The sequence below is a fragment of the Salmo salar genome, chromosome 01 (assembly GCF_965601325.2).
Source record: "Salmo salar chromosome 01, fSalSal1, whole genome shotgun sequence".
Taxonomy (NCBI): Eukaryota; Metazoa; Chordata; class Actinopteri; order Salmoniformes; family Salmonidae; genus Salmo; species Salmo salar.
The window spans coordinates 106,390,688-106,406,218 of NC_138291.1; the positions used below are offsets into that span (position 1 = coordinate 106,390,688).

A 15,531-nucleotide genomic window follows, 5' to 3' on the forward strand; every position below is an offset into this window, starting at 1 on the left:
CAGGCTAACTAAAAGCAGTGCTAAAACAACTACCCACAAACAAACAAGTGAAAACAAGCTCTTTAAATATGACTCTCAATCAGGAACAACGATGAACAGCTGTTCCTGATCGAGAGCCACACAGACCACAAAAAAATATAACCACTAGAAAAACCCTAGAATACAAAAACCAGAACATACACCAAAACCCCGGAACACATAAATAAAACACCCCTCTACAATACACATAACCCCCGAACCACAAAACAAATACCCTCTGCCACGTCCTGACCAAACTACAATAACTAATACTCCCTCTACTGGTCAGGACGTGACATTACCCCCCACAAAGGTGCAGACCCCATATGCACCTAAACAATACACATAACCCCCGAACCACATAAAACAAATACCCTCTGCCACGTCCTGACCAAACTACAATAACTAATACTCCCTCTACTGGTCAGGACGTGACACTGTGTTTATAGCCCCGTTGTAAGTTTAATGACATTTCTAATTTAATCATGTACATACACGTTTATAGAACAGGTGGGTCTAATCTTGAATGCTGATTGGTTAAAACTGCATTCCAGCCAGTGTCTTTTCCACATGTTGCCACCAGCTAAATATATGACGTTAAAATGCCTACTCCACTGTCTCATCATCCCAGCCAAGCAGTGTTGTTGGCTGGCTCCTCTGAACAACATTGTCCTGACAAGTGAGCACATTTTATGTGCCAGGTAAAATCGCGCCTCATTAGCTCACTGTTATGAATGTATCTAAATAAATGTCACTAGAAAACAGTTTAAGCAAATCCAGCTACTTTGCTGTTATTCTGGCTGCACTTTTTTGACGTGACTAAATTAGCCGTTGGCAGCCAGTATGGCAATGGAACATTTAGATTGAACGACTGGGTCGAGTCCATAGATACAGAACAAAGATTTGTGTTGCGACTATATCTTGTAGAAGGATAAAATAGTATGAATAAATAAATAAAAATTACGAAAATATGTCAATCATTATTTGAATATGTTGGTAACCCATTGTACCAAAGTGATAATGCCCTTGAAGCCGGTGTTTGGAGGACATATTGGCACGGTTTGACGGATCTCCACTTTGCCTCGGGCCTAACAACACCCGTGCAAATATATCCTCCAACCACCTTTGGGCATTATCACTTAAATATAGTGTAGTTATAACCCTTAATTAATACTATTTACATGTGTGCATATCTTTGTCTTATAGAACCACAACAATAAGATTCCAAGTCACTCAGATTACCAAAATCATATAAACATCCTCAAATGGAATGTTCTAATTGGACGGCACTATAGAGGGCAGAACCAAACCAATCATATAAACATCCTCAAATGGAAACAGCTGTGTCTGGGTGTGTGTGTAACCGGTGTGAAATGACTAGCTAGTTAGCGGGGTGCGCGCAAATAGCGTTTCAATCGGGGATGTCACTCGCTCTGAGACCTTGAAGTAGTTTCCCTTGCTCTGCAAGGGTCGCAACATTTGTGGAGCGATAGGGAACGATGCATCGAGGGTGTCAGTTGTTGATGTGTGCAGAGGGTCCCTGGTTCGAGCCCAGGTAGCGGCGAGGATAGGGACGGAAGCAATACAGTTACATGTGTGACTATCAAGAGTATAGTGATGGACCTCAACGTCATGTTCTAACTGGGCGGTACTATAGAGGACAGAACCAAACCAATCAGTTATAAGTATATACAGTAGCGGGTGAGGGCATTCACAGCAGACCACTCAGAAGCGTGAGGACATACCAGCCAACAGTTTTTACGTGGTCCTTCTAGCCGGATTTAGTGACAAACAGTTTTTTACATGGTCCTTCATTTCTCTGGATTTAGAAACCAATAATTTTTACAGGTAGTCTCTGAAGAACCGCTTTATATACAGTAGTGAATATCTAGCATCCACGTAGAGATGTATGTTACAGGTTTTAACAGAGAGAACAAAATAATTTATACAAAACGTGAGGAGAACAGGGACCAAAATCGACCCCTGTGGCAGACATTTCCTAATATTGAGGAGACTACATTTGATACTGTCAGTAACACACATTGTGACCTGTCAGATTGATAGTTATTGAACCACATGCAAGATGCCTGATCCAGGTCTATTTCAGACAACCTTACAACAAGTAAGAAATGTTGAACTGTATAGTGTAATATAGTGTAATCTATTGACTTTATCTGAAAGGGGCCATAGTAAGATACTGAAGGTCTATTGGTTTTAACTGAAAGGAGTCATAGTAAGATAATGAAGGTCTATTGGTTTTAACTGAAAGGAGCCATAGTAAGATACTGAAGGTCTATTGGTTTTAACTGAAAGGAGTCATAGTAAGATACTGAAGGTCTATTGGTTTTAACTGACAGGAGCCATAGTAAGATAATGAAGGTCTATTGGTTTTAACTGAAATGAGCCATAGTAAGATACTGAAGGTCTATTGGTTTTAACTGAAAGGAGTCATAGTAAGATAATGAAGGTCTATTGGTTTTAACTGAAAGGAGCCATAGTAAGATAATGAAGGTCTACTGGTTGAAATCTGGTTTTGATCTTTATAATTTATGTTTATTTGTTAGACCAATTGTCTCTTTCAGGAATAATGGAGACTGGACCAGACAGTCTGTTTGTGACCCTCCTGTTTCTCCTCCACAGTTCACACTCTGAGTCAGGTAACTACAGTGTTAATTCCCTCTGTGTGTGTGTGGTGACTCAAGCAGCAACTAGTGCTTCCTATTTGTGTGTGTGTGTGCATTATTGCATAGATTTTTGTACGTTTTGAATGGCACGTTTCTATCAATTACATTTGACAGTCTGTGTCTTTAGTGGTGGGTAATGTACCTACAGTCTGTGTATCTTTAGTGGTGGGTAATGTCCTAAATGCTCCTTCCTTTCTGCCTGTTCTCTTCAGAGAGGTTTGAGGTTCTTGGTCCAACTGATGTCATTGCTGCTGTAGCTGGTGATGACATCATTCTGCCCTGTTAACTCAAACCCAACATCAGTGCTGAGGACATGACAGTGGACTGGCTGAACCTGGACTCCATAGGCAGGCAGTCATGTCTATCGTTACCAAAACAGCAAAATCATACAAGATAATCAGATTCTCTCCTACATTGGAAGAACTTCACTGTTTAAAGAGGAACTGTGGAAGGGAAACACCTCTTTAAAACTGACCAGGGTACAAGGCACTGATGAGGGACGTTACAAATGCTTTATTAAGGCAAAGAGCTGGTATGATGATTTCATTATTCAAGTCCTCGTTAAAGGTGAGGTTTATTTTCATGTTATTGTAAAAATATAACTACAGTACAATGACATCACCTCTTTTCTTCATATTACTGGATACAGTATGTGTCTATTTGTTCACAGCCTGTCACCAGTTAACATCCAGTCTATCTGTGTGTCTGTAGCTGTAGGATCCAAGCCAGTGGTGTCCATTGAGGGACACAGAGAGGGAGGGATGGGTCTGCTGTGTGAAACAGAAGGCTGGCACCCTCAGCCTGAGCTGGTGTGGCTGGACAGTAAAGGAGACCGTCTCTCTGCTGGTCCTCCTGAGACACACAGAGACTTCAAGGGATTCTACACAGTCAAACAACATGTCATTGTCCAGGAGACTGACACCAACCGCTTTACCTGCAGAGTCCAACAGAGCCGGATCAATGAGAAGATGGAGACAGAGGTTCACCTCCCTAGTGAGTAACAACATAATATTCTTTAGACATTGTTAGATATTTCTGCACTGTTGGAACTAGAAACACAAGCATTTCGCTACACCCGCTATAATATGTGACCAACAGTTTTTTTACATGGTCCTTAATTTCCCCCGGATTTAGCGACCAATAGGTTTTACACTACATTACACTTATTCAGGAGGCCTATATTGTAATCTATTGATTTTCACTGAAAGCAGCCATGTGATTTGATTTAACATGAAACGCTGTGTGGTAATATTAGTACCAAACCCTGTTGTTGATGTGTAATGATGTGTGTGGTAGTATTAGTACCAAACCCTGTTGTTGATGTGTAATGATGTGTGTGGTAGTATTAGTACCAAACCCTGTTGTTGATGTGTAATGATGTGTGTGGTAGTATTAGTACCAAACCCTGTTGTTGATGTGTAATGATGTGTGTGGTAGTATTAGTACCAGACCCTGTTGTTGATGTGTAATGATGTGTGGTAGTATTAGTACCAAACCCTGTTGTTGATGTGTAATGATGTGTGTGTTTTAGGTGAGTTATTTGATTACGCAACCCCATTGAGAATGGCCTTCATTGTGTTATGCTGTCTGGGAGCCATCACTGTGATTGGGTTAGCTCTGGCTATCTACTGCATATGCATTAAGAAAGGTAATGGAGAAATTATATGAATGTTTCATTGTTAGAAATAAATGTCTGCAATGCTTTTTTCAACCTCAACACATTCACAGTGGTTGTATTCTATGGATACAGGATAATATACTACACCTGCAGGTGATTAACATGTTAACACTGATGACTGCTTTTATTCTGCAGGTGATTAACATGTTGACACTGATGACTGATTTTAACCTGCAGGTGATTAACATGTTGACACTGATGACTGATTTTAACCTGCAGGTGATTAACATGTTGACACTGATGACTGATTTTATTCTGCAGGTGATTAACATGTTTACACTGATGACTGATTGTAATCTGCAGGTGATTAACATGTTAGCATTGATGACTGATTTTAATCTGCAGGTGATTAACATGTTGACACAGATGACTGATTTTAATCTGCAGGTGATTAACATGTTGACACTGATGACTGATTTTAACCTGCAGGTGATTCACATGTTGACACTGATGACTGATTTTAATCTGCAGGTGTGATAATAAATCAACTCAAACTGTAGCAGGGAAAGTAGTGGTTTAATTGTCACTAACCCAGATTACACACATGAATGTAAAGATTCACAAAGCAGACTAAACCATATAATTGACATGTTTATTGAATGACATAAAGAGGTGGTGGTGGTGGTAGGGTAGAATGTCTTTATTGTCTCACAGAGGTACGCTGGACTCATTTAGCCACAGCTTCCAATTGACATATTCATTGTTATTGCATTGTCAAACCTGCAAGTAAGCATGGACAGTGAATACCATGTGTATCTGTTACGCCCCTGAAAAAGGGGAGAAATAATCACGAGAGTGATATGGTATTGTTTCCTCACTGAGAACTTTTACTGCAATCATTTTACCAAAGTAACACATTTTACAAAAGTAACACATTTTACAAAACAACAGATATACAGGAAAGAGCTAGTGTTGTAGGGTACAAGGCTTATTCAAGTCACAACAGTATACACTGTAATTCACTGAAACATACACTAATTTCAATATTACTGTCAAGCACAAAGCTTTAACTCAGTAAACCATAACTCAATTTATCAACAGTCAATAAAGTGTTTGAAAAACAATTATACAAATAACACCGCAAAATATCTTATTAACAACGCACATGTTAATTCACGATCGATATAAAATGGCAGCTACTCAGTACGAAGCTAGCCTTCGCTGCAACCGAGCAGGGCTCATATTACTCTCTACAAACTTAACTCTAACTTCCTCAGGATGTTACTAAGACACACCTTAAACACCCTTGACATGTTAGCGAGTTATTACATTTAAATGACTCTATTTTATCTTCAATAACGTACATTAAGTAGATCACAGATTAACACTTTTCCCCTTCAATTAGGCACCACAAAATAAAGTAATCAACATAACGTTTACACATTCCTTTTACAATTCTTACCCTTTGTACGCTTGATGGATTTGAACTTTTTAACACAATTATATGAATGTTATCAATCTCTATCACCTAATATAGAATGCATGATCTTTTTACCCTTAGATGTTTTAAGATCCTCACATACTATGAACTTACTAATACTTTTTAATGTATAACAGGCTATGAGTATTTCCTATAACCTGTCACACATCCCGTACATACTTCTAATAAAACTGGAAACTTGAAGTGGTGTCCATACAAATTTTAAACTTGAAGTAGTATATCCCAGCACCTTATTAGTGTCAGTATCTTCATACCATAGATTGATGTTCTAGAAGAGGATGTGTTGAGGCTGTAGAGGACCACTAGACTAGAGAGGGGTAGTCTCTGATACACCTGGATCACTGATGGACCAGTCACATTAATGTTGATGTTCTAGAACAGGATGTGTTGAGGCTGTAGAGGACCACTAGACTAGAGAGAGGTAGTCTCTGATACACCTGGATCACTGATGGACCAGTCACATTAATGTTGATGTTCTAGAATAGGATGTGTTGAGGCTGTAGAGGACCACTAGACTAGAGAGAGGTAGTCTCTGATACACCTGGATCACTGATGGACCAGTCACATTAATGTTGATGTTCTAGAACAGCATGTGTTGAGGCTGTAGAGGACCACTAGACTAGAGAGAGGTAGTCTCTGATACACTTGGATCACTGATGGACCAGTCACATTAATGTTGATGTTCTAGAACAGGATGTGTTGAGACTGTAGAGGACCACTAGACTAGAGAGAGGTAGTCTCTGATACACCTGGATCACTGATACCAGTCACATTTATTGAGTGAATTTAAGAGGTAAATGATAATGTGGGAGATCTCTATTGGATAAAGGATGTCTCACCCACAGAGGTAAGCTAGACTCATTTAGGTGTGTGGAACTCAATTTAGATTTATCCAGTAGTATGATATTAGAGAAGTGATATGAGACAAGGAGTCCCAGAGAGAGAATACATCTTCTAGTGTTCATGTTAATGATGTTCTCACTGTCTTCCATCTACTCTACATGTTTACAGATGTCCTCATGAAGGAGAAGGGTAAGTAGTGTCTTCAGATCATCACTTTATTATGTCAACCATTTTATGTTTATTGATTTTTATATAATCTCAACTGTCATCCATGTCATTTGATTCACGCTTTGTTATTGTTTCAGCTTCTGATTGGCCCTAAGTGTTCCTTCTGATGTTGGAACAGTGGAATGAGACGAGGGATGGGATTCAATTCAAGACGCATTATAGCACAGAACACTATAACAGACTTTTAAAGGTATTTTACACTTGAGTCGATGTGCAGTGTTTATCATGAATGTGATCTCCGTGAATTCCGGGTAAAATTACTTTAAAAACTGAATTGTCAGCTGTGAAGTGCCCTGTGGTATACTGCACATTGGATTGAATCTCGACCAAGGAGTCCCAGAGAGAGACTACATCTTCTAGTATTCATGTTAATGATGTTCTCACTGTCTTCCATCTACTCTACATATTTAGAGGGGCCTCGGGAAGGACAGTGATAAGTACAGTACATACATGCAAACATGATATCCCATTGTCTTGTCATTGTCAATGTCTTCAGACCATATAGAACAGGTCAAACATTGTATAAACCAATGTCTCTTCTATGTAACTTCTAAAGAAGTAGAAAACACAATGTTGTTTACATGAATGTTTCCTGGGTTATCTTATCTTTGTTTACAGATCAGGTTGAAAAGGATCTCACTCGACAACTGGGTAAGTTGTGTCCTTCATATCCCTGATACACCTGGTTCACTGATGGACCAGTCACACTAATGTTGATGTTCTAGAACAGGATGTGTTGAGACTGTAGAGGACCACTAGACTAGAGAGAGGTAGTCTCTGATACACCTGGATCACTGATACCAGTCACACTAATGTTGATGTTCTAGAACAGGATGTGTTGAGACTGTAGAGGACCACTAGACTAGAGAGGTAGTCTCTGATACACCTGGATCACTGATGGACCAGTCACACTAATGTTGATGTTCTAGAACAGGATGTGTTGAGACTGTAGAGGACCACTAGACTCTAAAAAGAAAAGGTTCCTGGAGGCACCTTTAGGGGTTCCTCCGATTGCAACACCAGCGGAACCCCAAAAGGTACTTCCAGGAACCTTTTCCCAAGGGAACCTTTTAAAAAGGTTCCTCAAATAACCTTTTAGGGTATTAAGGTTCCTGTAGGAACCTATAATGTCCCATGTATTCTATTATTAATAATACTAGATTGTAACTTTACAAGTAAAGTTATGGGGCTGGCTAAAGCTCTTTTTGTGATAGTTGTAGAAGGTTAAAACATTTAACTATACTATTTAAAGCGAAACCGTTTTAAAGTATGTATGGTTATGAAAAACATTATAGTAGTGTCTGCAGTAGTAATTTTGTAGACTGGTTATAGTTGAAAAAGTGTGTAGATGAAAGTTAGAATAGCCTGAGAATATGAACGTGGTTTGCTGTATCTACACTGCTCAAAAAAATAAAAGGAACACTTAAACAACACAATGTAACTCCAAGTCAATCACACTTCTGTGAAATCAAACTGTCCACTTAGGAAGCAACACTGATTGACAATAAATTTCACATGCTGTTGTGCAAATGGAATAGACAACAGGTGGAAATTATAGGCAATTAGCAAGACACCCCCAATAAAGGAGTGGTTCTGCAGGTGGGGACCACAGACCACTTCTCAGTTCCTATGCTTCCTGGCTGATGTTTTGGTCACTTTTGAATGCTGGCGGTGCTTTCACTCTAGTGGTAGCATGACACGGAGTCTACAACCCACACAAGTGGCTCAGGTAGTGCAGCTCATCCAGGATGGCACATCAATGTGAGCAGTGGCAAGAAGGTTTGCTGTGTCTGTCAGCATAGTGTCCAGAGCATGGAGGCGCTACCAGGAGACAGGCCAGTACATCAGGAGACGTGGAGGAGGCCGTAGGAGGGCAACAACCCAGCAGCAGGACCGCTACCTCCGCCTTTGTGCAAGGAGGAGCAGGAGAAGCACTGCCAGAGCCCTGCAAAATGACCCCCAGCAGGCCACAAATGTGCATGTGTCTGCTCAAATGGTCAGAAACAGACTCCATGAGGGTGGTATGAGGGCCCGACGTCCACAGGTGGGGGTTGTGCTTACAGCCCAACACCTTGCAGGACGTTTGGCATTTGCCAGAGAACACCAAGATTGGCAAATTCGCCACTGGCGCCCTGTGCTCTTCACAGATGAAAGCAGGTTCACACTGAGCACGTGACAGACGTGACAGAGTCTGGAGACGCCGTGGAGAACATTCTGCTGCCTGCAAAATCCTCCAGCATGACCCGTTTGGCGGTGGGTCAGTCATGGTGTGGCATTTCTTTGGGGGGCCGCACAGCCCTCCATGTTTTCGCCAGAAGTAGCCTGACATCCACTAGGTACCGAGATGAGATCCTCAGACCCCTTGTGAGACCATATGCTGGTGCGGTTGGCCCTGGGTTCCTCCTAATGCAAGACATTGCTAGACCTCATGTGGCTGGAGTGTGTCAGCAGTTCCTGCAAGAGGAAGGTATTGATGCTATGGACTGGCCCGCCCGTTCCCCAGACCTGAATCCAATTGAGCACATCTGGGACATCATGTCTCGCTCCATCCACCAATGCCACGTTGCACCACAGACTGTCCAGGAGTTGGCGGATGCTTTAGTCCAGGTCTGGGAGGAGATCCCTCAGGAGACCATCCGCCACCTCATCAGGAGCATGCCCAGGCGTTGTAGGGAGGTCATACAGGCACGTGGAGGCCACACACACTACTGAGCCTCATTTTGACTTGTTTTAAGGACATTACATCAAAGTTGGATCAGCCTGTAGTGTGGTTTTCCACTTTAATTTTGAGTGTGACTCCAAATCCAGACCTCCATGGGTTGATAAATTGGATTTCCATTGATTATTTTTGTGTGATTTTGTTGTCAGCACATTCAACTATGTAAAGAAAAAAGTATTTAATAAGATAATTTTTTTCATTCAGATCTAGGATGTGTTGTTTAAGTGTTCCCTTTATTTTTTTGAACAGTATATCTTCAACAGTTCAAGAGTTACTGTTGGTGGGTTATTTTCTGCTGATGTATGGTCATGTGGAGTGATTGGTTAATTTGAAGTTAGCATAGCCTGAACATGTGAAAGTTCGTTTTAGTTTCTCTTGCTTGAATGGTTCAAGAGTTTGTGTTGGTGGGTTATTTTATGGAAATGTGTGCAACATTATATAGGATAGACTGAACATGTGAAAGTTGGATTGGTGTATGTTTGCAGCTGGAACAATTTAAGAGTTAATGTTGCTGGGATATGTTATGCTACTTTATGCACATAAATATGCACAATAAAGTTATTATAGGTCTGCATAGTTTGAGATCTGGATTGAACAACATAAATGTTCACTTACAGTAGTTTGTGATATCCATCAGTATGTTGCTCATTTTCACAACCAACAGTCTCTTCCTCTATATTTCAGATGTTGAAACCATCAGAAGACATGCAGGTGTGTTTTATACTATGTGACTCCAGCTGTATTTTAGGGAGGAATAGTGTCCTCACTGTCCTGTTGATCTGGTCCAAACTCATCAATACTCTACAAGGCAGAGTATTAGCCTGACATAACTATCATGTATTTACTGTGACAGCTGTAAGCATGGGCAAGTAAGGCTGAGACAAAGATTCAGTCAGATCAAGCGTTAACCAGCGATAGCAGACACCCACATGGGAGACATTGTGGTGATGCTCCAATGCAGGTGGAGCTGTCAATCGGTGAGCAGCTGCTCTTGATGATTTTCAAGATGCCCGCCCCACTCTTCAGAAGTTCAGAAAGAGAAAGTGTAGGCTATACAGAAATAATTGCGCTCAAATTGAAAAAACATCAAACAAAATAATGAGGATTTCTATCATCCTAATGGAGGTGTAGATTACATCTCACATTCCAATGTTTGAATTTGTAAACAAGGCTGCATGGGTTTTCTGTTAATGCAACCTCTTAAATGTAATGGCAAAATGTAGATTTCGGCCTAAATAGACATACCTAAACGTAACTGCCATTCATGTGTAATTACATGATTCTGATATGCCAAAACTTGGTATATTTGGAAAGGAGACATCCGCGAGACTGAGGAAATGATCAGAAGATAGGAGTTACATAGTTCAGAATACACCAAATCAAGCACACACTAAATAACCTTTTTTTTTTATTATTTTGAAAGTCATCTGTCATTGACAAGCTATAAGTGAATTATTGATGACTAGAGCTGGAAACACATCAGATGGCTTCCACAACATGTGGACAATATCAGGAGAGAAAATAGGGGATTGATAGACCTAACAACTAGAAATGGGCAGATGTTTTAGTAAGTGTGGTCACGGGACGCTTCCAAGTGTCCCTAAACCTCTCCACTGTGGCATGTCTATAAATTATATAATTTCAGTGCTATTACATATTTGCAATCCCTAAATGCTATTTGTTCAGTATAAAAACACAATTTCTACCATATCATCCTCACTCAAACATTGTGGTGGTGTTATTGGGTATTCAGTAGTTAGCATTACGCATGAAAGGTTCTAGGTCCCACCCAGTTCAACTGCATATCCCAGGAAAGCTTATCTCATTGGCTACAAGACCGTCAAGGTGCCATCTTAGCCAATCTCCTGTGTAATAGATGCCTACAGCGCATAAGCAGGCAACATATTTTTGATGCGCAAAGATATAGTCACTCGTGGACATTTGATCTTGCCATTAAGTCATACATCATCATATAACATTGGTAATAGGGTTGATTTGTTCTTACCAACCTAAGGATTCATTTGATACCCCCATGTAGCTATAGCTCAAACACAGATCAAATTGAAGCTTACCTTTTAAGATGTTTGCTGTTTGGTGAAAACGTTGTGTAAAATAAACATTTTGACTCTTGGGGCTGGTGATCAATAACGGTAGGTCACAGGCAGACAAATAAGATATCCTCATGATCTGTGGAGTCCCAGCTTTCGGTGTGTATCAACGTTTTACGTGTTTATTTTGTTTATGCTTCACAACGCTAACTGGAATGTAGGTAGCAGCCATCTTGAAATGAGGTCATCGGCTCAGTCTGCTCTTACATTAAATTCTATATTAAATTCTTAAATTCGTATGCCCATATATGGTAGTAAGTCACATCAAAGATTTGAAGGCACCAATCAATAACCAAGTGTCGCGTCCTGACCAGTAAAGGGGGTTATTTGTTATTGTAGTTTGGTCAGGGCGTGTTTGTTTTATGTATTTCGGGGTTTTTGGTTTATGTTCTATGTAAGTATATTTCTATGTTTATTCTAGTGTGTCTATTTCTATGTTTAAGTTTCGTGGGTTGACCTTCAATTGGAGGCAGCTGTTCCTTGTTGTCTCTAATTGAAGGTCCTATTTATTAGGGGTGTTTTTCCTGTGTTTTGTGGGTGGTTATTTCCTGTTTTGTGTATGTTGCACCTGACGGGACTGTTTATGGTCATTTTGTTATGTTTGATTTTGAGTTTAATAAATGTAATTATGAGCACGTCACACGCCGCGTCTTGGTCCGCATTAGACGACCCGCGTTACACCAAGATACTCAGCTTTCCGCAGACACCCTGCTTTTGCAGATAGGGGCTACCGTTCTCATACCAGACTGAATTGAATAATAGAAAATAAATAAAATGGTGGAAAAAGTACCCAACTGTCATACTTGAGTAAAGTAAAGATACCTTAATAGAAAATTACTCAAGTAAAAGTCACCCAGGAAAATTCTATGTGAGTAAAAGTATTTGGTTTAAAATATACTTAAGTATCAAAAGTAAAAGTACAAATCATTTCAAATTCCTTATATTAAGCAAACCAGATGGCACCATTTTTTATTTTACATTTACGGAAAGCAATGGGCACACTGCAATATTCAGACATCATTTACAAACGAAGCATGTGTGTTTAGTGAGTCCGCCAGATCAGAGGCAGTAGGGATGACCAGGGATGTTTGTTTGGTTGATAAGTGCGTGAATTTGACAATATTCCTGTCCTGCTAAGCATTCAAAATGTAATGAGTACTTTTTGGTGTCAAGGAAAATGGATGGAGTAAAAAATACAAGATTTTCTTAAGGAATGTAGTGAAGTAAAAGTAGTAAAAAATATAAATAGTAAAAAATATAAATAGAAAAGTACAGATACCCCAAAACACGTAGTACTTTAAAGTATTTTTACTTAAGTACTTTACACCACTGCAAATATGGGGACTTTACATTTATCTATAATGCCAGGAGCCACTTGTGGATTCACACTGGTCTCAGACTAGATGTAACATAGTAAAGGTAAACCTGGGACACTGAAATTAGTAGGATATGTTTGGTATGATTACATAAGATAGGTTACTTAAGGAAAAAACAGAAGGAGGGTGGTTGGTCAGGCTGTGTGGGCGTATAACGCAAACGTCTAGCGGTTCGAATCTCATCACGGACAACTTTAGCATTTTAGCTCATTTGCAACTATTTAGCTACTTTGTAATTTCTTAGGTTAAATGGGAAGGGTTAGCTAACCCTAACCATTACCCCTAGAGCTAGCTAACGCTAGCATTAACCACCTAGCTATCGTTAGCCACAACAAATTGGAATTTGTAACATATCATACATTTTACAAATTTGTAACATATTTTACAATCTGGAAATTTCAACATATTGTCCGTTTTGGAAACTCGTAACATATAGTACTAATTGCCGTCGTAACATATCATACAAAATGGGTTATGGACATCCACAAATGAATACATACGAAACGTAACGTATCATATAATATCACACTAAATGGAGTGTCTCGGATTTAATTACAGAATAATAGCAAATGCTTTGAGACCACGTTGGTGGATTTGACAGCTCTTAACAGTTCTACCTTCGACACTGTCAAAACAACCGCTATGTTGGATAAAACAGATCTGATTGAATCCAGCCCTAAATCATGTATTAACATTAGTTTAGAGGTTGTCACCCATGACCTAATGAAAACTGCTACAGGATGTCCTGTTCTCTCTACCTCAGTCACACATGGACCACTAATAGAGGAAGACAGTATCATGTGTCAGAGATCAATACAGTAACATGTTGTCCTCAACTTGCATTATACCCTCTGATGTCATGATGTCATTGTGTTTACCATAGTGTATTATACCACTGATGTTGATGTCATCATGTCATTGTGTTTACCATAGTGTATTATACCACTGATATTGATGTCATGATGTCATTGTGTTTACCATAGTGTATTATACCACTGATGTCATCATGTCATTGTGTTTGCAATAATGTATGTTTTTCTCCACAGTGGATGTGACTCCAGACCAGGGGTGCTCAAGTCTTATTTGAGACAGACCGGTGACACATATTTCCTAGGTGGCAAAGGATCAGATGGATAATCAGCGTAGTATCAACCCACCACCTCACAACCCCACGCAAACTGTTCACACCCCTCTTGTTGGCCAAGAGAACAGGTTGCTGTTTTAAAGCTCATTTCCTGCAATTCTCCAGTCTTCCATGTCTTATGTGAGTTTATATGATACCAGGGGTCGAAGCCCGACCTAGTAAAAAAAAAAAGAGCCCATTCTGCTCCTTCACTGAGAAACTCTCCATTCTTCAGCCCTGGTATTATTGATAGTATCTCAGTGGTCATCTGTCCTGTAGATGTCACTGACTGACTGTTTTAAAACAAACAAGGCAGGTATAAACAGTTAATAAAAGCATGTAATAGGAGAGAGTTCATGTGCATGAGTTCTCAGATTTCCTGTCAATCTTTTGTTGTTGTAGAGTGGGCCAGTTTACTGTTTATTGGATAGGACAGAGAGGTAAAGGTAGGAATGTTGAAAGAGCAATGGGTTGGATCTGAACCCATTCTGGTACTGGACCATCCCAGACCACTGATTTCTTGTTAATGTTTGACTAATATTTGTATGTGTCTTTCACACCTTCCTTGGACTGTTCGGTCTTCATGAGAATGTGCTATATATCAAATCGCATTTGTCACATGTGCCAAATACAACAGGTTTAGACCTTACCGTGAAATGCTTACTTACAAGCCCTTAACCAACAATGCTTTAAGTTAAGAAAAATAAATGTTAAGTAAAACATAATTTCTCTGTGTTTTCTAACAGTTTGTTGTGTATCCATTCTACTTTGCTTCTATATTTAGTTAATGTAGCAACACAAAATACATTTTTATAAATGTATCATTTCATAATAAATATACACTGGTACATGTTGATCTGTCTAGTCCTTTATACACTGGTACATGTTGGTCTGTCTAGTCCTTTATACACTGGTACATGTTGGTCTGTCTAGTCCTTTATACACTGGTACATGTTGGTCTGTCTAGTCCTTTATACACTGGTACATGTTGGCCTGTCTAGTCCTTTATACACTGGTACATGTTGGTCTGTCTAGTCCTTTATACACTGGTACATGTTGGTCTGTCTGGTCCTTTATACACTGGTACATGTTGGTCTGTCTAGTAGTCCTTTATACACTGGTACATGTTGGTCTGTCTAGTCCTTTATACACTGGTACATGTTGGTCTGTCTGGTCCTTTATACACTGGTACATGTTGGTCTGTCTAGTAGTCCTTTATACACTGGCACATGTTGGTCTGTCTAGTAGTCCTTTATACACTGGTACATGTTGGTCTGTCTAGTCCTTTATACACTGGTACATGTTGGTCTGTC

The 15,531-nt window shown here is 39.8% G+C and overlaps 1 long non-coding RNA gene and 1 pseudogene across 2 annotated transcripts; both read left to right on the forward strand.

The window, feature by feature from the left end:
- Positions 1-2,605: 2,605 nt before the first annotated feature.
- LOC106562873 (butyrophilin subfamily 1 member A1-like) lies at positions 2,606-4,390 on the forward strand (annotated as a pseudogene). The gene is made up of 4 exons (XR_014391708.1): positions 2,606-2,675; positions 2,915-3,269; positions 3,414-3,695; positions 4,234-4,390. The product of XR_014391708.1 is annotated as a butyrophilin subfamily 1 member A1-like (transcript).
- Positions 4,391-6,924: 2,534 nt separating this feature from the next.
- LOC145850394 (uncharacterized) lies at positions 6,925-15,058 on the forward strand. Its single transcript, XR_014379095.1, has 3 exons — positions 6,925-7,543; positions 10,296-10,322; positions 14,142-15,058. It is a non-coding gene; the product is annotated as an uncharacterized LOC145850394 (long non-coding RNA).
- Positions 15,059-15,531: the final 473 nt, after the last annotated feature.